Source organism: Malus domestica, chromosome 03, assembly GCF_042453785.1.
Source record: "Malus domestica chromosome 03, GDT2T_hap1".
NCBI classification, from domain to species: domain Eukaryota; kingdom Viridiplantae; phylum Streptophyta; class Magnoliopsida; order Rosales; family Rosaceae; genus Malus; species Malus domestica.
The window spans coordinates 2,105,177-2,130,215 of NC_091663.1; the positions used below are offsets into that span (position 1 = coordinate 2,105,177).

General features: G+C 44.0%; 3 long non-coding RNA genes across 3 annotated transcripts; 2 read left to right on the forward strand and 1 right to left on the reverse strand.

Annotated features, from left to right (window-relative positions):
• Nucleotides 1-7,096: 7,096 nt before the first annotated feature.
• On the reverse strand, nucleotides 7,097-7,740 carry LOC139194370 (uncharacterized). The gene is made up of 3 exons (XR_011579096.1): nucleotides 7,654-7,740; nucleotides 7,473-7,570; nucleotides 7,097-7,297 (listed from the first exon to the last, which is right to left on the reverse strand). It is a non-coding gene; the product is annotated as an uncharacterized lncRNA (long non-coding RNA).
• A 7,723-nt stretch (nucleotides 7,741-15,463) lies between these two features.
• On the forward strand, nucleotides 15,464-15,889 carry LOC139194371 (uncharacterized). Its single transcript, XR_011579097.1, has 2 exons — nucleotides 15,464-15,573; nucleotides 15,639-15,889. It is a non-coding gene; the product is annotated as an uncharacterized lncRNA (long non-coding RNA).
• Nucleotides 15,890-24,101: 8,212 nt separating this feature from the next.
• LOC114827064 (uncharacterized) lies at nucleotides 24,102-24,785 on the forward strand. The gene is made up of 2 exons (XR_003776376.2): nucleotides 24,102-24,320; nucleotides 24,439-24,785. It is a non-coding gene; the product is annotated as an uncharacterized lncRNA (long non-coding RNA).
• The last annotated feature ends 254 nt before the right edge of the window (nucleotides 24,786-25,039 follow it).

A 25,039-nucleotide genomic window follows, 5' to 3' on the forward strand; every position in this document is an offset into this window, starting at 1 on the left:
GCAGGCAAGCTTAAAACTGGGAGAAGATGCACCTGATTTCCATCTTTTGCACACTGAAGTAAGGTGGAAGAAGGCAGATGTTGGTAGTCTCGACAGCATCATTTCGAGAAGGTCTTAACCCATCAGACCCGAGAAATGCAAACGGGTCGTGAGAGTTGTGGTGGCAGAGATGCAGGGCGAGCCCACTGAGGGTGCCAGGCATGCCTTGGACGTCCTTTATTCTCACTCTGAGAGCGTTCTGGGCTGTCGCTTTAGTCGTGGGCGGGGCCTCTTCTGGATGGACCAACGGGTGGCTTACATACATACAAAATCTCTCTGCGCACCCAATCTTTTGGTGACTGAAGCTTCTTGTAGTGCTGTCGGCGGAGGTCGGCGAATCATTGAGCTGATCGATCGTGTCCTCAAACAGGTCCTCGCAGACGGCCAGAGCTTTCTCCAGGCGGGCGTCGTTGACCCGGTTCATGACCCGATCTATGACCCGAGAGTGCGGACCTGGTCCATGGCCTGACCCATTCATCATCTTCGTCAGGTTCGAACGCTTCCCAATCTGCCAGCGAGTGCTTAGTGTCGATCCGAACGAGATCGATGCCCCGCGATCGGGCTAGGTCGATCAGCGACCCTGGGATGAAGCTTTGCCGCTTTTTAAGTTTGTCGGACGAAGAAGGTTGGGGTTGATATCTGGCGCTTCAGAAACACACGGAGGTGAAGAAGTTTGGGGTTGATCTGGACCGTTCGATTTGTATCTTTACACCACCAAACACTATTTATCAGATCTCTATATGAGGATACAGAAACAAATAGAGAGAGAAAAAGAGCTGCCCTCTCTCTATATCTTCACCTGGTAAGAAATCATAATAATAGAAAAATCTTTTGCTTTTCTCTTTTGCTTTTGTTTTTTGCTTTCTCTTTATTTTTCTTTCTTTTGGCAGATGACAGACAAGGGAATAATCTTTTGCTTTTGCTTTCTCTTTCTGCTCATTCTCTGTCCACCCATGTTCTATGGCCTTGGAGACCATCTGACTTTAACCTTTTAATTGCCATTGCTTTTCTTGCTTTTCTCTAAAATGACAGCTGCTTGGTATCCATAGCTTTTATGACTCCAGTTGGTTTTAACACTGATATTTCCGTGGTAATAATTGCAGCCAAAGTGACAGCTGCTTTCTGCTTTTCTTGTTGATGAATGCCTCGAGAAATTGCTGCTTCGCTCCTGGCAAAGCAGAATGTTTGTGGAAGACAGCAATAAAGAAAGCTCCTCCGTTTTGATCATGTGGGACTATCCTCATGCAGCGTTCTAATGGAAAATCAGAAACTTCCTCCTCTTGTTCATTGGCTACAGTTGCATGATCATCAGTTGATTGCAATGCATCTTCAACATTTCCACCATTCTCATGCTTTTCTCCCACTTCCATACTATCATTTGCGTCCATTTGTTCTGTAAAGCTTTTTTTTCAGAAGGAAACATGCTTGTTTGCGGTAGGCGAACCGGCCCTTCGAAACCAGGTAAGGGTCCAGGCGTTCTGGCAGCCGCTCGTGATCTCAGCAAGGAGGAGGAGAGTGAGGATGGCGTGGGCCCCATGGCGGACGGCGTAGTAGGTGGTAGTTCAGATCGTGGGGTTCAGGATGACTAACTACAGCTTTCTCACACTCTAAAAAACCATGGATCCCGAAATGGGATCTGAGAGCAGGCAAGCTTAAAACTGGGAGAAGATGCACCTGATTTCCATCTTTTGCACACTGAAGTAAGGTGGAAGAAGGCAGATGTTGGTAGTCTCGACAGCATCATTTCGAGAAGGTCTTAACCCATCAGACCCGAGAAATGCAAACGGGTCGTGAGAGTTGTGGTGGCAGAGATGCAGGGCGAGCCCACTGAGGGTGCCAGGCATGCCTTGGACGTCCTTTATTCTCACTCTGAGAGCGTTCTGGGCTGTCGCTTTAGTCGTGGGCGGGGCCTCTTCTGGATGGACCAACGGGTGGCTTACATACATACAAAATCTCTCTGCGCACCCAATCTTTTGGTGACTGAAGCTTCTTGTAGTGCTGTCGGCGGAGGTCGGCGAAACATTGAGCTGATCGATCGTGTCCTCAAACAGGTCCTCGCAGACGGCCAGAGCTTTCTCCAGGCGGGCGTCGTTGACCCGGTTCATGACCCGAGAGTGCGGACCTGGTCCATGGCCTGACCCATTCATCATCTTCGTCAGGTTCGAACGCTTCCCAATCTGCCAGCGAGTGCTTAGTGTCGATCCGAACGAGATCGATGCCCCGCGATCGGGCTAGGTCGATCAGCGACCCTGGGATGAAGCTTTGCCGCTTTTTAAGTTTGTCGGACGAAGAAGGTTGGGGTTGATATCTGGCGCTTCAGAAACACACGGAGGTGAAGAAGTTTGGGGTTGATCTGGACCGTTCGATTTGTATCTTTACACCACCAAACACTATTTATCAGATCTCTATATGAGGATACAGAAACAAATAGAGAGAGAAAAAGAGCTGCCCTCTCTCTATATCTTCACCTGGTAAGAAATCATAATAATAGAAAAATCTTTTGCTTTTCTCTTTTGCTTTTGTTTTTTGCTTTCTCTTTATTTTTCTTTCTTTTGGCAGATGACAGACAAGGGAATAATCTTTTGCTTTTGCTTTCTCTTTCTGCTCATTCTCTGTCCACCCATGTTCTATGGCCTTGGAGACCATCTGACTTTAACCTTTTAATTGCCATTGCTTTTCTTGCTTTTCTCTAAAATGACAGCTGCTTGGTATCCATAGCTTTTATGACTCCAGTTGGTTTTAACACTGATATTTCCGTGGTAATAATTGCAGCCAAAGTGACAGCTGCTTTCTGCTTTTCTTGTTGATGAATGCCTCGAGAAATTGATGCTTCGCTCCTGGCAAAGCAGAATGTTTGTGGAAGACAGCAATAAAGAAAGCTCCTCCGTTTTGATCATGTGGGACTATCCTCATGCAGCGTTCTAATGGAAAATCAGAAACTTCCTCCTCTTGTTCATTGGCTACAGTTGCATGATCATCAGTTGATTGCAATGCATCTTCAACATTTCCACCATTCTCATGCTTTTCTCCCACTTCCATACTATCATTTGCGTCCATTTGTTCTGTAAAGCTTTTTTTTCAGAAGGAAACATGCTTGTTTGCGGTAGGCGAACCGGCCCTTCGAAACCAGGTAAGGGTCCAGGCGTTCTGGCAGCCGCTCGTGATCTCAGCAAGGAGGAGGAGAGTGAGGATGGCGTGGGCCCCATGGCGGACGGCGTAGTAGGTGGTAGTTCAGATCGTGGGGTTCAGGATGACTAACTACAGCTTTCTCACACTCTAAAAAACCATGGATCCCGAAATGGGATCTGAGAGCAGGCAAGCTTAAAACTGGGAGAAGATGCACCTGATTTCCATCTTTTGCACACTGAAGTAAGGTGGAAGAAGGCAGATGTTGGTAGTCTCGACAGCATCATTTCGAGAAGGTCTTAACCCATCAGACCCGAGAAATGCAAACGGGTCGTGAGAGTTGTGGTGGCAGAGATGCAGGGCGAGCCCACTGAGGGTGCCAGGCATGCCTTGGACGTCCTTTATTCTCACTCTGAGAGCGTTCTGGGCTGTCGCTTTAGTCGTGGGCGGGGCCTCTTCTGGATGGACCAACGGGTGGCTTACATACATACAAAATCTCTCTGCGCACCCAATCTTTTGGTGACTGAAGCTTCTTGTAGTGCTGTCGGCGGAGGTCGGCGAATCATTGAGCTGATCGATCGTGTCCTCAAACAGGTCCTCGCAGACGGCCAGAGCTTTCTCCAGGCGGGCGTCGTTGACCCGGTTCATGACCCGATCTATGACCCGAGAGTGCGGACCTGGTCCATGGCCTGACCCATTCATCATCTTCGTCAGGTTCGAACGCTTCCCAATCTGCCAGCGAGTGCTTAGTGTCGATCCGAACGAGATCGATGCCCCGCGATCGGGCTAGGTCGATCAGCGACCCTGGGATGAAGCTTTGCCGCTTTTTAAGTTTGTCGGACGAAGAAGGTTGGGGTTGATATCTGGCGCTTCAGAAACACACGGAGGTGAAGAAGTTTGGGGTTGATCTGGACCGTTCGATTTGTATCTTTACACCACCAAACACTATTTATCAGATCTCTATATGAGGATACAGAAACAAATAGAGAGAGAAAAAGAGAGGAGATAACATGGTGGCTTGTTGTTTGTGGGGATTTTCTGGGAAAGATTTGGGTTCTTGGTTTCTGCAGATTCATGGCGGTGATGAAAAAAATGAAAGAGAACCGACATAGCTTTTTGTGTCGATTCCCACAGACGGCGCCAAATGTTGATGCACAAAACCGGATGGTCTTGGTACAACGTAAATCCGACCGTGAATCTGCATGAAATGTAAATGACACAAGAGTTATCGTGGTTCACCCCAAGGTTTGGGCTACGTCCACACTGAATATGTATTTATCTGAGAGTATTTGTGAGAGAAGGAACTCTGTGAGTGAAGAGCTTTGAGAGGGGGTGAGAAGGCTCCAGAAATTGGCCTCCGAGAGTGAGAGTGAGCTCTCCCCTAGAATAAGGGTAGGAGTCCCCTTTTATAGAATAAGGGGCTCCTCCTCTTTTACAAAGTATGGGCTTTAGTGTGAGGCCCAAATACAAGGCCCAAGGCCCAAATATACGAGGCCCTAAATATGGTATAAACAGTAGTCCCCCAAGTCTTCAGTCAAGAGAGTCTTTTGGCTGGAGACTTGAAATTCAGTCCATGTGTGGGCCGAAGTAACTAGATGTCGTCTAGAACTAATGCTTGATATGAGGCGGTGCCCAATCTGAAATGATGCTCAACTAGAAGTAGCACATGTTGCGAGGCCGCTTTGCTTGTAGCTTGTGTTGCCTTGGTTGGCTCGGCTTGTGGCGTTTGAAGGTGAGGGAGTCCCTTTTATAGAATAAGGGCTCTCTCCTCAATACATAAGTGATGGGTTAGAGTTGATGCTCGCTGTGAGACGGTTGCTCAGTAGGCGGCGATGCTCTCTAATGAAGGTGAGGGAGTCCCTTTTATAGAATAAGGGCTCGCTCCTCAATACATAAATAATGGGCTAGAGTCCCCCAAGTATTTTTCATGAGGCCCAGTTGAGGCCCAATATATGGTACATAATGTAGTCCCCCAAGTCTTCGGTCAATAGAGTATGTTGGCTGAAGACTTCAAATTGAATCCATGTATGGGCCGAAGTGGCGGTTGTTCGGATGTGGTATTTGTATACCCTGCACTGAAGCTTTGTAGGTGAAGCTTTGTAGGTGAAGCTTTGCAAGTGAAGCTTTGAAGCTAGAGCTCTGTAAATGAAGCTTTTAAAGCTAGAGCTTTTGTAAATGAAGCTTTTGAAGCTAGAGCTCTGTAAATGAAGTCTTTGAAGCTAGAGCTCTTGTAAATGAAGCTTTTGAAGCTAGAGCTCTGTAAATGAAGCTTTTGAAGCTGATTGAAGAACATCCTTTGTAGATTCGGCATTCCCAATGCGATAGTCACTGACAATGGGCGACAGTTTGACAACAAGAAGTTCAGGTTGTTCTGCTCTAAGTTTAACATCAACTTATGTTTTGCCTCTCCAGCTCATCCCCAGTCTAATGGACAAGTTGAGGCCATCAACAAAATAATCAAGCGCACTTTGAAAACCAGCTTGGACAAAGCTAAAGGCTGTTGGCCAGAATTTGTACCCCAAGTTCTTTGGTCATATCGCACTTCATATCGGACTTCAACAGGAGAAACTCCATTCTCACTTGCCTTTGGCACAGAGGCGGTTGTCCCTGTTGAGCTTGAGCAAGCAACATTCCGAGTCCAGAACTACATTCAAAGTGAAAATGACGAACAACTCACCCTCAACTTGGATTTAGTCGAGGAACACAGAAACCAAGCTCACTTGAGGAATGTCGCCTACAAGCAGCGCATCTCCAACTATTATGACTCTAGGGTCAAGCCTCGTTCTTTCAAAATAGGAGACTGGGTTTTAAAGAAAAGATTACTCTGCGACAGAGTCCCGAGTGAAGGCACACTTAGTCCAAACTGGGATGGACCGTATGAAGTCATTGGCATCAGTCGCCCTGGCTCTTACACACTTAGAAGCTCCGATGGCAAGACCCTTGGCCATCCATGGAACGCTGATCACTTGAAGTACTACTACAAATAGACTCACGATGTACAAGTGTTGAGCTATAGCCGTTCGGCATCCTATGTAATGAAGGCCATTTGGCAATGAATTCAATAAAGAGGTAATTTAGCCAACTCAGCCCTCACTCTTTTACATTCATAGCAAGCGATGCCGAAACCCTTCTCAATCAGAAAGCAATCTGTCTTCCACAGTCACTACAAAACAAGCAAATGAAGACCGTGTCAAGCGCCAAAAAAAAAAAAAAAAAAAAAAAAAAAACAACTTCATCCAAAAAGCTTCACCCGAAAAGCTTCACCTCCAAAGCTTCACCCACAAAGCTTCACCTAAAAAGCTTCACCCAAAAAGCTTCACCATCAAAGCTTCACCTAAAAAGCTTCACCCAAAAAGCTTCACCTAAAAAGCTTCACCCAAAAAGCTTCACCATCAAAGCTTCACCTAAAAAAGCTTCACCCAAAAAGCTTCACCCGAAAAGCTTCACCTAAAAAGCTTCACCCAAAAAGCTTCACCCGAAAAGCTTCACCTAAAAAGCTTCACCCACAAAGCTTCACCTAAAAAGCTTCACCCAACAAGCTTCACCCGAAAAGCTTCACCTCCAAAGCTTCACCCACAAAGCTTCAACACCAAAGCTTCACCTACAAAGCTTCAACACAAAACCTTGCTCCAAATAAACAAATTTTGTTCACAAAACCCAAGATGCCCTTGAACTTGTACAAAAACACTTGGGGAAACATAAACATTTTTTGTTTTACACCCACAAGGGCCCAAAATTTTCCTTCTTATTTATTCACTTATATATGTTCCCAAACATATTATAATAGATCCAACAACAAGCCAAAGTCCCAAATTTCATAATGGACAAAAGTACAAGCAATTCATCAATAATGAAGGTGCTACAAAAATTGGAATCTGCCCCAAAATAGAAATCCAACCCAAGAGACTTTTTCTCTCTCTTCTTCTTCCGCCTCCTTTCATCTATCAAATTTCTGCAACCTCTGCTCTTCTCCAATGGAGCTGAATTTTGGACACCCTATAGTTCTTGAGCATATGAACAACTTTCAAGAAGGAACCATTTCTGTTTGAGCGACGGAAATTAAAGTGTTGAAGCTCCAAACATGATAGTCGGCTTCTTGCAGATTTCGAAGCTGTTGTGATGTTTCGAAGATCTGGAAATATTTAACCGTTAGTTCATCCTGAATTTTTGATATGTTATGAAAGAGTCGATGAGGAACAACTTCAATGAAGAAAGCATACCGATCTGAACAAGAGAAAATGGAGTTTCGAAGCTCACAACAAATCTGATGGGTTGACAGACAAATAATAACCAGTCATTCATCATACCTGAATTTCTTGAGTTATACAGCTCCGAGGGATCTCAAATTTGGATATGTTGTAGTTCACAAGCTGAGGAACAACTTCAATGAAGAAAGCATACCGATCTGAACAAGAGAAAATGGAGTTTCGAAGCTCACAACAAATCTGACGGGTTGACAGAAAAATAATAACCAGTCATTCATCATACCTGAGTTTCTTGAGTTATACAGCTCCGAGGGATCTCAAATTTGGATATGTTTTAGTTCACAAGCTGAGGAACAACTTCAATGAAGAAAGCATACCGATCTGAACAAGAGAAAATGGAGTTTCGAAGCTCACAACAAATCTGACGGGTTGACAGAAAAATAATAACCAGTCATTCATCATACCTGAGTTTCTTGAGTTATACAGCTCCGAGGGATCTCAAATTTGGATATGTTGTAGTTAAGGAATTAACGAACAACTTTCATGAAGACAACTTTGTGATTCGACCTACAGATGATGGTGTTATGTTGAAAAACAATTCCGGTTGTTAGGGGAAATGAAAAACAATTCCACCAAAGAAACATCATTATGATGTTTCATCATTATGGTGTTTTCATCATTATGATGTTTCATCATTATGGTGTTTTCATCATTATGATGCTTTCATCATTGTGATGCTTCCATCATTGTGATGCTTCCATTATGATGTTAATGCACCAACGGTTACACCTTCTGCAATTCCACTTATTCGGGCCTAGCAACCTTCATCAACAAAATCTATGAAGAAAAAGTCCGGGGCTACCACTTAGAAAACAAAAGAATGAAGTTTTGGTACTTACGACATGGACTATTAGCAAGACACCTCATTCGTCAACTCCCTCGACTAGAGACTTGGGGGACTCCCACCATATGCTACTACGCCTTGGTACTCAAAAGTTCGTGACTACTCAGTGACTTGGATTTTTCAAGTCTCCAACCGAGAAGTTTTCCTCACTCGGGAAATTAAGGGAACACTACCTCAAACTACATGCTTCACTCACAAAGCTTCAACAATACAGGTTTCAACAAAAGCAAAAATTCAAAGAACTTTATGAAGAAGGCTTTGGTGTATTTAACACAATATGTTGAAATGAAGCAAAGCTTATTTATTAATATTTTCGATAAGCCACAAATATGTACATATACATGAGTCAAAATAAACAAACAAAAGGGAGCCTTCACAAAGGTTGCTTAGGGGAAGTCTCAGCAGTCGGTAGAGCCCCAGAAAGAGAAAGCACCGGAGGGTGGTTATCCGGAGCCTCAGTACTTGACAAAACCCCAGAAGGAGGAGGCATTGGAGGTTCATCATTTGAAGCTTCATTACCAGGTACAGCCCCAGAGGACGAAGGCAATAAATGCCTTTGGAACAAACCCACAAACCGCTGATGATCAAGTAAAACCTTACCATCAGATTCCTTCATCTGGTCAAGCTTCCTCTTCATGTTTGTAGCATAGTCATGGGCGAGCCGGTGCAACTGCTTATTCTCATGCTTGAGCCCTCTAATCTCCTGTTTGAGACTCATCACTTCAGCAGCCAATGATTCAACTTGGCGGGTTCTAGCAAATAGGCGTTGGGCCATATTAGACACAGAACCTGCACACTGAACACTAAGAGCCAGAGAGTCCTTAACAGCCAACTCATCAGACCGTTTGGAAAGTAGTCTGTTATCTTTGGGAGTGAGAAGGTTCCTGGCCACCACTGCAGCGGTCATATCATTCTTCATCACAGAATCCCCAACGGTAAGAGGACCAGTAGGGGATATGAAGGATGGGCGCCATATATTGTCTGGAGAAGGCGTGGCTGTCTCTTCTCCAAGGTTCAAGTCAAAACGACGGTCGGAGGGTCCAGACATTTTCAAATGTGTTGAAGAAGGAAGAGGTCAGACAAATCAAGATCTTAGAAGTGCAAGAAATGAGCTTCTACTGGTAGAGATTCAAGTGTGCTGTGGAACTTAATGCCAGCCTCTATAAAAATCTGCACTCGACGGAGCTTCAGAAATCGAAGAGGCGTTTGCTTTCTCAAAAGCTGGGCTGCTCAGAGACCACGAGGGCCGATCTCAGAAATCGAAGAAGCACCTGCTTTTTCAGCCTCGTCAGCACCTGTCACATGCACACTCAGCTTTGCGGAAATTACGGGCAATCTGTCGAAGATTTCTGGTGAAGTAGAAAGCACGTGAATCTTACTGTTCAATCACCGCTCTCCATATGCACCATCAACTCCTCGGGTACCACATATAACTTTGTCAAAGATCTCTGACAAAGTTTAGGCACGAGAATTTCGAAGTTCCAGCTACCCTACTATTACCCATAAGGGTAAAGGAACAGCACCACTGCTTGACAACTGGAAAGTCCCTATGTGTGTCGACCTCCGTGTTTTGCGGCAAGACAGGTTGGCAAGAACGTCCAACCTTTACTCACATTCGAGAAAAGACTCCCAACATAATTACTTTCTCAAAAACCGGAGTAGCACCGCTTTCCGAATCTCGAGAGTCAGATCCTCGACGGGATTGCTTGTTCGAAAACCGAAGAGGCACAACTCTCAGAACTTCGAGAGCCAGATTTCCTTAGATAAAGCTTGTCTGTAATCTTCACACGTAATATCAGCTTTCCAGATACCACATACCACTTTTTCAAAGTGCTCTGACAAAATTAAAACACGTGAAGCTGGCAGCTCCCACTACATTGATGTGACCAAGAAGGGTAAAAGAATAGCATTACTACTTGTTATTGGGAAATCCCTATATACATTGACCTCCCTCCTCAACGGACAGGCAAACCTGCAAAAATGCTCAACCCTTTCTCGCATTCGAAGAGGCACCCTCAACATAACCTCTCGAAATACTCAGCTTTATTTCCCCCCGATAATACCTCAGCAAATAAGCCACACCAAGAACAAGAGTATCTCATATCATCAGGGTCGAAAGCAAGAGTATCCCATATCATGCTTTCTCCCTGTCTTTGTCTTTGTCCTTGTCCACACCTGCAGGACAAGGAGAAAGAGAGCAGTCAGTCGGAACCTGAAATCAAACCTCCAATTTGGAACTGACTGCCTGGAGCCTTTGCCTGGTCGCTTACTTAGCATTGCTCTCGAGTACTCATCCTCAACTGCTGTCAAGGTCACGAATTCCACCGGCAAATACCTCATGACAGTTGATCAGATATTGGCTCTTTACACTGAAGCTGCCAAGCGTGAATGAGTCACTATGAAGGAATGTTCTGAAGGACCATTTAAATGCAAAGGTTGCACACCACTTCTGCCATGCAAAAGATTGAAGCAGAAGGTTCAACGGTGGGCTGAAACAGATCACTACAGCACGACACCTTTCCATACCACATTCATTATTCCGTCAACAGCAATAGTATCCCATATCATCAAGGTCGAACGTACTCTAGATTTGATGGACTTGTTTTGACCCTCAAATTTTTGAGTCGGCCTTATACTCTGAAGGGCACCAGAAAACCCTCCAGCACAGTTCAAGAATAAGCCTGTGGAAAGTTACTTCTTCAAAAGCAAAAGTATCTCATATCATCTCTTATCCATTTGCTTCTCCTTATCCTGGCAATTGAATGAGAGACAAGGAGAATGAGAACAATCAACCGGAAGCCGAAGTCAAACCTCTGCTCCTGGGTTGCTTACTTGGAAGTTTGACTGCTTACCTTGTCTGTCACCTCTTTCGGCAGATCTCCTAGCTCGGCGACTTGGGGGACTCCTACTATAGGGTTTGTATCGCACTTGACCAAGCCCGAAACTACAAGTAAGCTTCAAGTGAAATTGATACATTACCTTGTGCGTCAACATCAGCTAAATACACCATTCCCGGATGGAGGAAAGGTACTTCCAGAGAAGGGCAGATGAAGATCAGACCACACTTCGGTACTTAGAAGTTTCGTGATTACTCAAGGGATTGGATCTTGCAAGTCCCCAACCGAGGAGTTTCCCTCACTCGGGAACTTAGGGGAGCACTGTTTATACCATATTTAGGGCCTCGTATATTTGGGCCTTGGGCCTTGTATTTGGGCCTCACACTAAAGCCCATACTTTGTAAAAGAGGAGGAGCCCCTTATTCTATAAAAGGGGACTCCTACCCTTATTCTAGGGGAGAGCTCACTCTCACTCTCGGAGGCCAATTTCTGGAGCCTTCTCACCCCCTCTCAAAGCTCTTCACTCACAGAGTTCCTTCTCTCACAAATACTCTCAGATAAATACATATTCAGTGTGGACGTAGCCCAAACCTTGGGGTGAACCACGATAACTCTTGTGTCATTTACATTTCATGCAGATTCACGGTCGGATTTACGTTGTACCAAGACCATCCGGTTTTGTGCATCAACATTTGGCGCCGTCTGTGGGAATCGACACAAAAAGCTATGTCGGTTCTCTTTCATTTTTTTCATCACCGCCATGAATCTGCAGAAACCAAGAACCCAAATCTTTCCCAGAAAATCCCCACAAACAACAAGCCACCATGTTATCTCCTCTCTTTTTCTCTCTCTATTTGTTTCTGTATCCTCATATAGAGATCTGATAAATAGTGTTTGGTGGTGTAAAGATACAAATCGAACGGTCCAGATCAACCCCAAACTTCTTCACCTCCGTGTGTTTCTGAAGCGCCAGATATCAACCCCAACCTTCTTCGTCCGACAAACTTAAAAAGCGGCAAAGCTTCATCCCAGGGTCGCTGATCGACCTAGCCCGATCGCGGGGCATCGATCTCGTTCGGATCGACACTAAGCACTCGCTGGCAGATTGGGAAGCGTTCGAACCTGACGAAGATGATGAATGGGTCAGGCCATGGACCAGGTCCGCACTCTCGGGTCATAGATCGGGTCATGAACCGGGTCAACGACGCCCGCCTGGAGAAAGCTCTGGCCGTCTGCGAGGACCTGTTTGAGGACACGATCGATCAGCTCAATGATTCGCCGACCTCCGCCGACAGCACTACAAGAAGCTTCAGTCACCAAAAGATTGGGTGCGCAGAGAGATTTTGTATGTATGTAAGCCACCCGTTGGTCCATCCAGAAGAGGCCCCGCCCACGACTAAAGCGACAGCCCAGAACGCTCTCAGAGTGAGAATAAAGGACGTCCAAGGCATGCCTGGCACCCTCAGTGGGCTCGCCCTGCATCTCTGCCACCACAACTCTCACGACCCGTTTGCATTTCTCGGGTCTGATGGGTTAAGACCTTCTCGAAATGATGCTGTCGAGACTACCAACATCTGCCTTCTTCCACCTTACTTCAGTGTGCAAAAGATGGAAATCAGGTGCATCTTCTCCCAGTTTTAAGCTTGCCTGCTCTCAGATCCCATTTCGGGATCCATGGTTTTTTAGAGTGTGAGAAAGCTGTAGTTAGTCATCCTGAACCCCACGATCTGAACTACCACCTACTACGCCGTCCGCCATGGGGCCCACGCCATCCTCACTCTCCTCCTCCTTGCTGAGATCACGAGCGGCTGCCAGAACGCCTGGACCCTTACCTGGTTTCGAAGGGCCGGTTCGCCTACCGCAAACAAGCATGTTTCCTTCTGAAAAAAAAGCTTTACAGAACAAATGGACGCAAATGATAGTATGGAAGTGGGAGAAAAGCATGAGAATGGTGGAAATGTTGAAGATGCATTGCAATCAACTGATGATCATGCAACTGTAGCCAATGAACAAGAGGAGGAAGTTTCTGATTTTCCATTAGAACGCTGCATGAGGATAGTCCCACATGATCAAAACGGAGGAGCTTTCTTTATTGCTGTCTTCCACAAACATTCTGCTTTGCCAGGAGCGAAGCAGCAATTTCTCGAGGCATTCATCAACAAGAAAAGCAGAAAGCAGCTGTCACTTTGGCTGCAATTATTACCACGGAAATATCAGTGTTAAAACCAACTGGAGTCATAAAAGCTATGGATACCAAGCAGCTGTCATTTTAGAGAAAAGCAAGAAAAGCAATGGCAATTAAAAGGTTAAAGTCAGATGGTCTCCAAGGCCATAGAACATGGGTGGACAGAGAATGAGCAGAAAGAGAAAGCAAAAGCAAAAGATTATTCCCTTGTCTGTCATCTGCCAAAAGAAAGAAAAATAAAGAGAAAGCAAAAAACAAAAGCAAAAGAGAAAAGCAAAAGATTTTTCTATTATTATGATTTCTTACCAGGTGAAGATATAGAGAGAGGGCAGCTCTTTTTCTCTCTCTATTTGTTTCTGTATCCTCATATAGAGATCTGATAAATAGTGTTTGGTGGTGTAAAGATACAAATCGAACGGTCCAGATCAACCCCAAACTTCTTCACCTCCGTGTGTTTCTGAAGCGCCAGATATCAACCCCAACCTTCTTCGTCCGACAAACTTAAAAAGCGGCAAAGCTTCATCCCAGGGTCGCTGATCGACCTAGCCCGATCGCGGGGCATCGATCTCGTTCGGATCGACACTAAGCACTCGCTGGCAGATTGGGAAGCGTTCGAACCTGACGAAGATGATGAATGGGTCAGGCCATGGACCAGGTCCGCACTCTCGGGTCATAGATCGGGTCATGAACCGGGTCAACGACGCCCGCCTGGAGAAAGCTCTGGCCGTCTGCGAGGACCTGTTTGAGGACACGATCGATCAGCTCAATGTTTCGCCGACCTCCGCCGACAGCACTACAAGAAGCTTCAGTCACCAAAAGATTGGGTGCGCAGAGAGATTTTGTATGTATGTAAGCCACCCGTTGGTCCATCCAGAAGAGGCCCCGCCCACGACTAAAGCGACAGCCCAGAACGCTCTCAGAGTGAGAATAAAGGACGTCCAAGGCATGCCTGGCACCCTCAGTGGGCTCGCCCTGCATCTCTGCCACCACAACTCTCACGACCCGTTTGCATTTCTCGGGTCTGATGGGTTAAGACCTTCTCGAAATGATGCTGTCGAGACTACCAACATCTGCCTTCTTCCACCTTACTTCAGTGTGCAAAAGATGGAAATCAGGTGCATCTTCTCCCAGTTTTAAGCTTGCCTGCTCTCAGATCCCATTTCGGGATCCATGGTTTTTTAGAGTGTGAGAAAGCTGTAGTTAGTCATCCTGAACCCCACGATCTGAACTACCACCTACTACGCCGTCCGCCATGGGGCCCACGCCATCCTCACTCTCCTCCTCCTTGCTGAGATCACGAGCGGCTGCCAGAACGCCTGGACCCTTACCTGGTTTCGAAGGGCCGGTTCGCCTACCGCAAACAAGCATGTTTCCTTCTGAAAAAAAAGCTTTACAGAACAAATGGACGCAAATGATAGTATGGAAGTGGGAGAAAAGCATGAGAATGGTGGAAATGTTGAAGATGCATTGCAATCAACTGATGATCATGCAACTGTAGCCAATGAACAAGAGGAGGAAGTTTCTGATTTTCCATTAGAACGCTGCATGAGGATAGTCCCACATGATCAAAACGGAGGAGCTTTCTTTATTGCTGTCTTCCACAAACATTCTGCTTTGCCAGGAGCGAAGCAGCAATTTCTCGAGGCATTCATCAACAAGAAAAGCAGAAAGCAGCTGTCACTTTGGCTGCAATTATTACCACGGAAATATCAGTGTTAAAACCAACTGGAGTCATAAAAGCTATGGATACCAAGCAGCTGTCATTTTAGAGAAAAGCAAGAAAAGCAATGGCAATTAAAAGGTTAAAGTCAGATGGTCTCCAAGGCCATAGAACATGGGTGGACAGAGAATGAGCAGAAAGAGAAAGCAAAAGCAAAAGATTATTCCCTTGTCTGTCATCTGCCAAAAGAAAGAAAAATAAAGAGAAAGCAAAAAACAAAAGCAAAAGAGAAAAGCAAAAGATTTTTCTATTATTATGATTTCTTACCAGGTGAAGATATAGAGAGAGGGCAGCAGAAAAACACTGCAAAAGCAAGGAATAAACACCTCACCCGAATGATGTAATTTATTTTTATTATCTTTCGGAGACATCTGTATAAACCCCATCAGAGGGTAATATGTATAAACCCCATCAGAGGGTAATATGTATAAACCCCATCAGAGGGTCAAAAAAAAAAAAAAAAAAAAAAAAAAAAAAAAAAAAAGGAAAAGCCCAAAACAAATGGCTGACATGTTGTGGAGGGCAAAGGCCCATAGGCCTGAAATAGCACCAACCAGGTCATCAAAAGTACGCCCAGTACTCCGCAATTATTCGGCAACCCGCCGTTATTACCACCAACCAGGTGATCAAAAGTACACCCAGTACTCCACAATTATTCGGCAACTCGCCGCTATTACCACCAACCAGGTGATCAAAAGTACGCCCAGTACTTCAAGTCATACATGAGCATTACTCATGTCAATCATACATAAACATTCATGAGCATCACTCATCCAATCATACATAAACATTCATGAGCATCACTCATGTTAACATTCATGAGCATCACTCATGTTAACATCCATGAGCATCACTCATGTCAATCAACATAAACATTCATGAGCATCATTCATGTCAATCAGCTTCAAAGACTTCATTTACAGAGCTCTAGCTTCAAAGACTTCATTTACAAGAGCTCTAGCTTCAAAAGCTTCATTTACAAGAGCTCTAGCTTCAAAAGCTTCATTTACAGAGCTCTAGCTTCAACAGCTTCATTTACAAGAGCTCTAGCTTCAAAGACTTCATTTACAGAGCTATAGCTTCAAAGCTTCACTTGCAAAGCTTCACTTACAAAGCTTCAGTGCATGGTCTACAAAGACCGCCTCCGAACAACCGCCACTTCGGCCCATACATGGATTCAATTTGAAGTCTCCAGCCAACAGACTCTATTGACCGAAGACTTGGGGGACTACATTATGTACCATATATTGGGCCTCAACTGGGCCTCATGAAAAATATTTGGGGGACTCTAGCCCATCACTTATGTATTGAGGAGTGAGCCCTTATTCTATAAAAGGGAATCCCTCACTTTCATTAGAGAGCACCCATTATTCATGTACTGAGGAGTGAACCCTTATTCTATAAAAGGGACTCCCTCACCATCATTAGAGAGCATCAACTCTAGCCCATCATTCATGTATTGAGGAGCGAGCCCTTATTCTATAAAAGGGACTCCCTCACCTTCAAACGCCGCAAGTCGAGCTAACCAAGGCAACATAAGCCACGAGCCGAGCAGCCTCACAGCATGTGCTACTTCTAGTTGAGCATCATTTCAGATTGGGCACCGCCTCATATCGAGCATCAGTTACTTCGGCCCACACATGGACTGAATTTCAAGTCTCCAGCCAAAAGACTCTCTTGACTGAAGACTTGGGGGATTACTGTTTATACCATATTTAGGGCCTCGTATATTTGGGCCTTGGGCCTTGTATTTGGGCCTCACACTAAAGCCCATACTTTGTAAAAGAGGAGGAGCCCCTTATTCTATAAAAGGGGACTCCTACCCTTATTCTAGGGGAGAGCTCACTCTCACTCTCGGAGGCCAATTTCTGGAGCCTTCTCACCCCCTCTCAAAGCTCTTCACTCACAGAGTTCCTTCTCTCACAAATACTCTCAGATAAATACATATTCAGTGTGGACGTAGCCCAAACCTTGGGGTGAACCACGATAACTCTTGTGTCATTTACATTTCATGCAGATTCACGGTCGGATTTACGTTGTACCAAGACCATCCGGTTTTGTGCATCAACAGATTTTGATTTTGATTTTTTGATTTTGATTTTTTGATTTTGATTTTTTTGAATTTTCAAATTTCGGGATTTTTGAATTTTCGAATTTCCGAAAAAATAAAAAATAAAAATAATATTGTTTATACCATATTTAGGGCCTCGTATATTTGGGCCTTGGGCCTTGTATTTGGGCCTCACACTAAAGCCCATACTTTGTAAAAGAGGAGGAGCCCCTTATTCTATAAAAGGGGACTCCTACCCTTATTCTAGGGGAGAGCTCACTCTCACTCTCGGAGGCCAATTTCTGGAGCCTTCTCACCCCCTCTCAAAGCTCTTCACTCACAGAGTTCCTTCTCTCACAAATACTCTCAGATAAATACATATTCAGTGTGGACGTAGCCCAAACCTTGGGGTGAACCACGATAACTCTTGTGTCATTTACATTTCATGCAGATTCACGGTCGGATTTACGTTGTACCAAGACCATCCGGTTTTGTGCATCAACATTTGGCGCCGTCTGTGGGAATCGACACAAAAAGCTATGTCGGTTCTCTTTCATTTTTTTCATCACCGCCATGAATCTGCAGAAACCAAGAACCCAAATCTTTCCCAGAAAATTCCCACAGACGGCGCCAAATGTTGATGCACAAAACCGGATGGTCTTGGTACAACGTAAATCCGACCGTGAATCTGCATGAAATGTAAATGACACAAGAGTTATCGTGGTTCACCCCAAGGTTTGGGCTACGTCCACACTGAATATGTATTTATCTGAGAGTATTTGTGAGAGAAGGAACTCTGTGAGTGAAGAGCTTTGAGAGGGGGTGAGAAGGCTCCAGAAATTGGCCTCCGAGAGTGAGAGTGAGCTCTCCCCTAGAATAAGGGTAGGAGTCCCCTTTTATAGAATAAGGGGCTCCTCCTCTTTTACAAAGTATGGGCTTTAGTGTGAGGCCCAAATACAAGGCCCAAGGCCCAAATATACGAGGCCCTAAATATGGTATAAACAAAATCAAAAAATAAAAAATAATAAAAAATTGTCTAGGCCTCCTCTTCTTTGGGCCTAACAACTTTCATAACAAATATATATGAAGAAGGAGTTTTGGGCTACCACTTAGAAAGGAAATGCCTCATTCGTCAACTCCCTCGACCAGAGACTTGGGGGACTCCTACCATATGCTACTGCACCTTGATACTCGGAAGTCTCACGACCACTTAGTGACTTGGATTTTTCAAGTCTCTAAACGAGAAGTTTTCCTCACTTGGGAAATTAAGGGAGCACTACCTCAACCTACATGCTTCACTCACAAAGTTTCAACATACAAGCTTCAACAAAAGGAAAAATTCAAAGAACTTAGTGAAGAAGGCCTTGGTGTATTTAACACAATATGTTGAAATAAAGCAAATCTTGTTTATTGATATTTCTGATAAGTTACAAATATGTACATATACATGAAACAAAATAAACAAACAAGAGGGAGCCTTCACAAAGGTTGCTCAGGGGAAGTCTCAACAGTCGGTAGAGCCCCAGAAAGAGAAAGCACCGGAGGGTGGTTATCCGGAGCCTCAGTACTGGACAGAATCCCAGAAGGAGGAGGCATCGGAGGTTGATCATTTGGAGCTTCATTACGCGGTACAGCCCCAGAAGACGACGGCAATAAATGTCTTTGGAACAAACCCACAAACCGCTGATGATCAAGTAAAACCTGACCATCAGATTCCTTCATCTGGTCAAGCTTCCTCTTCATGTTTGTAGCATAGTCATGTGCGAGCCGGTGCAACTGTTTATTCTCATTCTTGAGCCCTCTAATCTCCTGTTTGAGACTCATCACTTCAGCAGCCAATGATTCAACTTGGCGGGTTCTAGCAAATAGACGTTGGGCCATATTAGACACAGAACCTGCACACTGAACACTAAGAGCCAGAGAATCCTTAACAGCCAACTCATCAGACCGTTTGGAAAGTAGTCTGTTATCTTTGGGAGTGAGAAGGTTCCTGGCCACCACCGCAGCGATCATATCATTCTTCATCACAGAATCCCCAACGGTAAGAGGACCAGTAGGGGATATGAAGGATGGGCGCCATATGTTGTCTGGAGAAGGCGTGGCTGTCTCTTCTCCAAGGTTCAAGTCAAAACGACGGTCGGAGGGGCCAGACATTTTCAAAGGTGTTGAAGAGGGAAGAGGTCAGACAAATCAAGATCTTAGAAGTGCAAGAAGTGAGCTTCTACTGGTGGAGATTCAAATGTGCTATGGAATTTAATGCCAACCTCTATAAAAATCTGCACTTGACGGAGCTTCAGGAATCGAATAGGCGTTTGCTTTCTCGAAAGCTGAGCTGCTCAGAGACCACGAGGGCCGATCTTAGAAATCGAAGAAGCACCTGCTTTTTCAGCCTCGTCAGCACCTGTCACATGCACACTCAGCTTTGCGGAAATTACGGGCAATCTGTCGAAGATTTCTGGTGAAGTAGAAAGTACGTGAATCTTACTGTTCAATCACCACTCTCCACACGCACCATCAACTCCTCGGGTACCACATATAACTTTACCAAAGATCTCTGACAAAGTTTAGGCACGAGAATTTCGAAGTTCCAGCTACCCTACTATTACCCACAAGGGTAAAGGAACAGCACCACTGCTTGACAACTGGAAAGTCCCTATGTGTGTCGACCTCCGTGTTCCATGGCAAGACAGGCTAGCAAGAACGTCCAACCTTTACTCATATTCGAGAAAAGACTCTCAACATAATTACTTTCTCAAAAACCGAAGCGGCACCGCTTTCCGAATCTCGAGAGCCATATCCCCGACGGGATTGCTTGTTCGAAAACCGAAGAGGCACAGCTCTCAGAACTTCGAGAGCCAGATTTCCTTAGATAAAGCTTGTCTGTACTCTTCACACGCAACATCAGCTTTCCAGATACCACATACCACTTTTTCAAAGTGCTCTGACAAAGTTAAAACACGTGAATCTGACAGCTCCCACTACATTGCTGTGACCAAGAAGGGTAAAGGAATAGCATTACTACTTGTTATTGGGAAATCCCTATATATATCGACCTCCCTCCTCAACGGACAGGCAAACCTGCAAAAATGCTCAATCATTTCTCGCATTCGAGAATGCACCCTCAACATAACCTCTCGAAATACTCAGCTTTATTTCCCCCCGATAATACCTCAGCAAATAAGTCACACCAAGAACAAGAGTATCTCATATCATCAGGGTCGAAAGCAAGAGCATCCCATATCATGCTTTCTCCCTATCCTTGTCTTCATCCTTGTCCACACCTGCAGGACAAAGAGAAAGAGAGCAGTCAGTCGGAACCTGAAATCAAACATCTAGTCTGGAACTGACTGCCTGAGACCTTTGCTTGGTTGCTTACTTAGCATTGCTCTCGAGAACTCATCCTCAACTGCTGTCAAGGTCATGAATTCCATCGGCACATACCTCATGACAGTTGATCAGATATTGGCTCTTTACACTGAAGCTGCTAAGCGTGGATGAGTCACTGTGAAGAAATGTTCTGAAGGACCATTTAAATGCAAAGGTTGCACACCACTTCTGCCATGCAAAAGATTGAAGCAGAAGGTTCAACGGTGAGGTTCAACGGTGAGCTGAAACAGATCACTACAGCACAACACCTTTCCATACCACATTCATTATTCCGTCAACAGCAAAAGTATCTCATATCATCAAGGTCGAACGTACTCTAGATTTGATGGACTTGTTTTGACCCTCAAATTCTTGAGTCGGCCTTATACTCTGAAGGGAACCAGAAAACCTTCCAGCACAGTTCAAGAATAAGCCTATGGAAAGTTACTTCTTCAAAAGCAAAAGTATCTCATATCATCTCTTCTCCATTTGCTTCTTCTTATCCTGGCAGCTGAATGAGAGACAAGGAGAAGGAGAACAATCAACCGGAAGCTGAAGTCGAACCTCCGATCCTGAGTTGCTTGCTTGGAAGTTTGACTGCTTACCTTGTCTGTCACCTCTTTCGGCAGATCTCCTAGCTCGACGACTTGGGGGACTCCTACTATAGGGTTTGTATCGCACTTGACCAAGCCCGAAACTACAAGTAAGCTTCAAGTGAAATTGATACATTACCTTGTGCATCTTCATCGGTTAAAGATACCACCCATGGATGGAGGAAAAGTACTTCCAGAGAAGATGCCACATCTACATATGAGACAGATAAGGCACGTGAAAATGATACCACACTTCAGTACTTAGAAGTTTCGTGATTACTCAATGGCTTGGATCTTGCAAGTCCCCAACCGAAGAGCTTCCCTCACTCGGGAACTTAGGGGAGCACTGTTTGTACCATACTTGACTAATCCCGAAACTACTGAGCACCGGTCAACGTTATACCGTCAAGGACCCAGAAGAGCTTCCCTTCAACCAGGAGGCCAATCACAATGCGACACGTGTCGACATCAGAAACCAATCACAGCGTGACACGTGTCAACATCAGAAGCCAATCACAACACGACATGTGTCAATGTTAGAACAAAACTAGAAACTCTCTTCTATAAATAGGGATCATTCTCCCACAATAATCTCTAATGTCATTTTGTACTAAACTATTCACTAGAACTCACAAAATGAGAGCTTGAACCTATGTATTTGTGTAAACCCTTCACAATTAATGAGAACTCCTCTACTCCGTGGACGTAGCCGATCTTGGTGAACCACGTACATTTTGTGTTTACTTCCCTGTCCCTATTCATTTACGTACTTATCTTCACTAGTGATCGAAGCAACCAAGCGAAGGTCACAAACCTGACACTTTCTGTTGTACCAAAGTCCTCGCTGATTTTGTGCATCAACACTAAATGATACGTCACCAATAAGAAATGAGAATGTTAATTCAATCATCAACTTTCATGTCATTTAATTTACAAAATTTTATCTACAAATTTAATCTTCTTGACATTATCCGTAAAACAATGTTTCGGACACATAATGTTGAATCTTTTTTCGTTCGCAACACTGCTACTTGTAACACATGGATTGATCACTTTACTTATTAAATTTTATAGACATCACTATTTAATTAGTGCATGTAATAAGTGTTAAGAGTATCTCCAAACCAAAAGGCATTATCCATGGGTCAATGGAACTGGCATTTAGCCACGATGGCGCATATGCTGCATGAACACCAAACAGCCTCAAAACACGCCCACCCCCATACATATTCCCCGCCCCAAAGACATTATCCATTGGTCAATGGAACTGGCATTTAGCGACAATGGAACTGGCATTTAGCGACGATCGCCCATGTGCTGCATGAGGGGCGGCTTTGCTCTGGTCAAAAAGTTATGAACAGCCGCACCCTTTTATATATAAAATAATTATCATTTAAGAATCCAAACTGTTGTTCTTGTCTAATAAACGCATGGGTTTAATAAAAAGAGGTGGATTGTATGCCTTTTCAATTTTATATTTTTCTTATCTTTTCTTGTTTTGTGTGGTTACGATTAAATCACGTCATAATTTTATATTTATATTATTTTTTGTTTTATTATTTTTAGAAAAAAATCAATATAAAATATTGACGTGATTTAACTGTAACCACACAAATAAGAGAGGACGAAAAGAGTATAGAAATGAGATGATAGACAATCCACCTCCTTAATAAAATCCTGTTGACATGACCATACAAATTAAATGACAACTACTGACGTTGGTAAGTAGAAAAATAGACCTTGGTAACCAAAACTACCAAAAGTCGAAAGGCTCCAATAATTTACCCACTTCGTGTTGTATACCGTTCATCCTACTAAAGAGTTATAATTTTTTAACAATCGATATTATCTACATTAAAAAAAATGAATGAGCTTAATTTCACAATGAGCTAGTGATAATATGGTTCAAATTCGTCTTCAGCGAGAATTGAACCTAAGACTTTTCACTTATCAGTTAAAAGGAATATCATTAGACCGTAGTACTAAATGACATCAAGGAGTTTTAATTAAATCATACACTTTCCACTAACTTTCTAAAGAGCGAAAATAATCCACAAAACAGTCCGAAACTCAATCGCTTTGATTTAAAAATGAAAGTCCATCGTGAAATTTGTTCAAATGAGATTAATAAACTCTTAAACACTAATTTATACATACACGCACACATGTTATATTTCGACAAACAAAAAAGTATACGGAAGTATTATAATAGAAATGCATTGAAATTAGTGGTCACATTAGGATATAAGCAGAGGCTAGAGCTATTGGCTTGAGATAGTCATGGCCCTAAGCAAATCATTCGGCGCCAGTTAAACCTTCTTTGAAAGTCCATATATAATTATATAGGAATCAATGTTTAAAGTGAACTTTAACGAAAAGTTTCTGATATTGTTTATTTTAATGAAAAATCATATTTTTACACTAAAACGTCAATTCTTGTACTATTCATGGTACTATTCATGTTACCCTTTATTTTGTCCTTATCGTTAAAACTCAAAGTTTTCAAATCATTTTCATTAATTTTCCTATGTTTAAATACAGTGGTAGTAGTAATTTAGTACCACAATTTAGTGGTATTCATTTTTACTTGTAAGTGATAAGTCTTAGATTCGATTCTCGCCAAATACGAATTTAAACCATATTATTATTAACATATTATGAGGTTTAGTTTACTCTTCTGCGCCTTAAAATAGGCAATATCTTTTGTTCCCAAAAAAATTGTGTTTGCAAATTCTCTCTAAATAAATTTAACAAAATAATGTTACAAGCAATCGCTTAGACAAAATATAGCAGACCAAAGTAGGGGTGGGCAAACGGGCCCTTGGCCCGCGGGTAGGGGCGGGTATTAGCGGTTCGGAGCGGGTACGGGGCGGGTCCTAATTTTAAAAAAGAGAAACGGGGCGGGGCGGGGTGGGCCTTTGAAATTTTAGGTTCGGGCCGGTTCCAAAAGTGTAGAAAAATGGGTACCCGAACCGGCCTGTTTGCAAAAAAAACCCTTTGTTGGGTACTTTTATTGTCTCCCAGCCTCCCAAGCCCACTTCTTTTGTTCCTCCCCATGGGCCGTGACATTTCTCAATCTCCAACACACACACACACACCCCATTTCTCAGTCTTCGTAACAAAATCGCTCGAACCTTCCTCATTCTTCTGCTTTGTTTTTTCTCCCCCCATCTCTGCAACTCTTCTTCCCGGAGCACAAACACACCACCCCCACACCCCACCGAGAAATGATATGCTGCCGCCGCCCTCCTCCCCCATCAACTCCTCCGTCTCTTCCTCCGATCTCAACACCGAGGTAACGCATTTCCCTAATTTCTTCCAATTTCGTCAATTTCTTAATTTTGATTTACAAAATTTGTGAAAAGTTGTGAAATTTTCAATCGCATGTCTGGCTTTTGGCACTCCTTGTCCAGGATGAAGATGGTCTTGGTTGGTGGGTACGAGTGCTCGAAGGATAGCTTGGGGTTCGACCGGATCTCCACGTTTGAGTCGTCCAGCTGCAGTGGGGAGTGGTGGAGAGAACTGAGAAGGCGCACAACGTGATCAACCCAAGCTTTCTCTCTCTGGCGAGGAAGTTGGATCTGTGCAGCCTATGCTCCGGCGGCGCTTTCTCCGTTTTTCTTTTGTTGCCAGATGCTCAAATGGGAGAGAACTGAGAACACCTCGTTTCTGTAGTGGATTACAATATGACCCATGCTTTGATTTTGTCTGTTTCTTTATCATATTTGCAATGTTATTCTGAATGATAGATCTTCTCAGATGTTATTGTTTGTTTGTTATTTTTTGATGTAAGAAGAGCAAGAGAAGCTGGAGAAGAAACTGAAAATTAGAAGGAAAAAAAAAACAGGGTACCCGTTGGACCCGTAGGAACCGGCCCGTTTTATACGGGCCGGGTTAGGTCCGGTTCTCAGTTTGAAAATAGTAGAATCCGCCCCGGCCCGGCCCGTTGTATTTTCAAGCGGGTCCGGTCCGGTCCCTTCAATTTTGGGCCTGGCCCGACCCGTGCCCACCCCT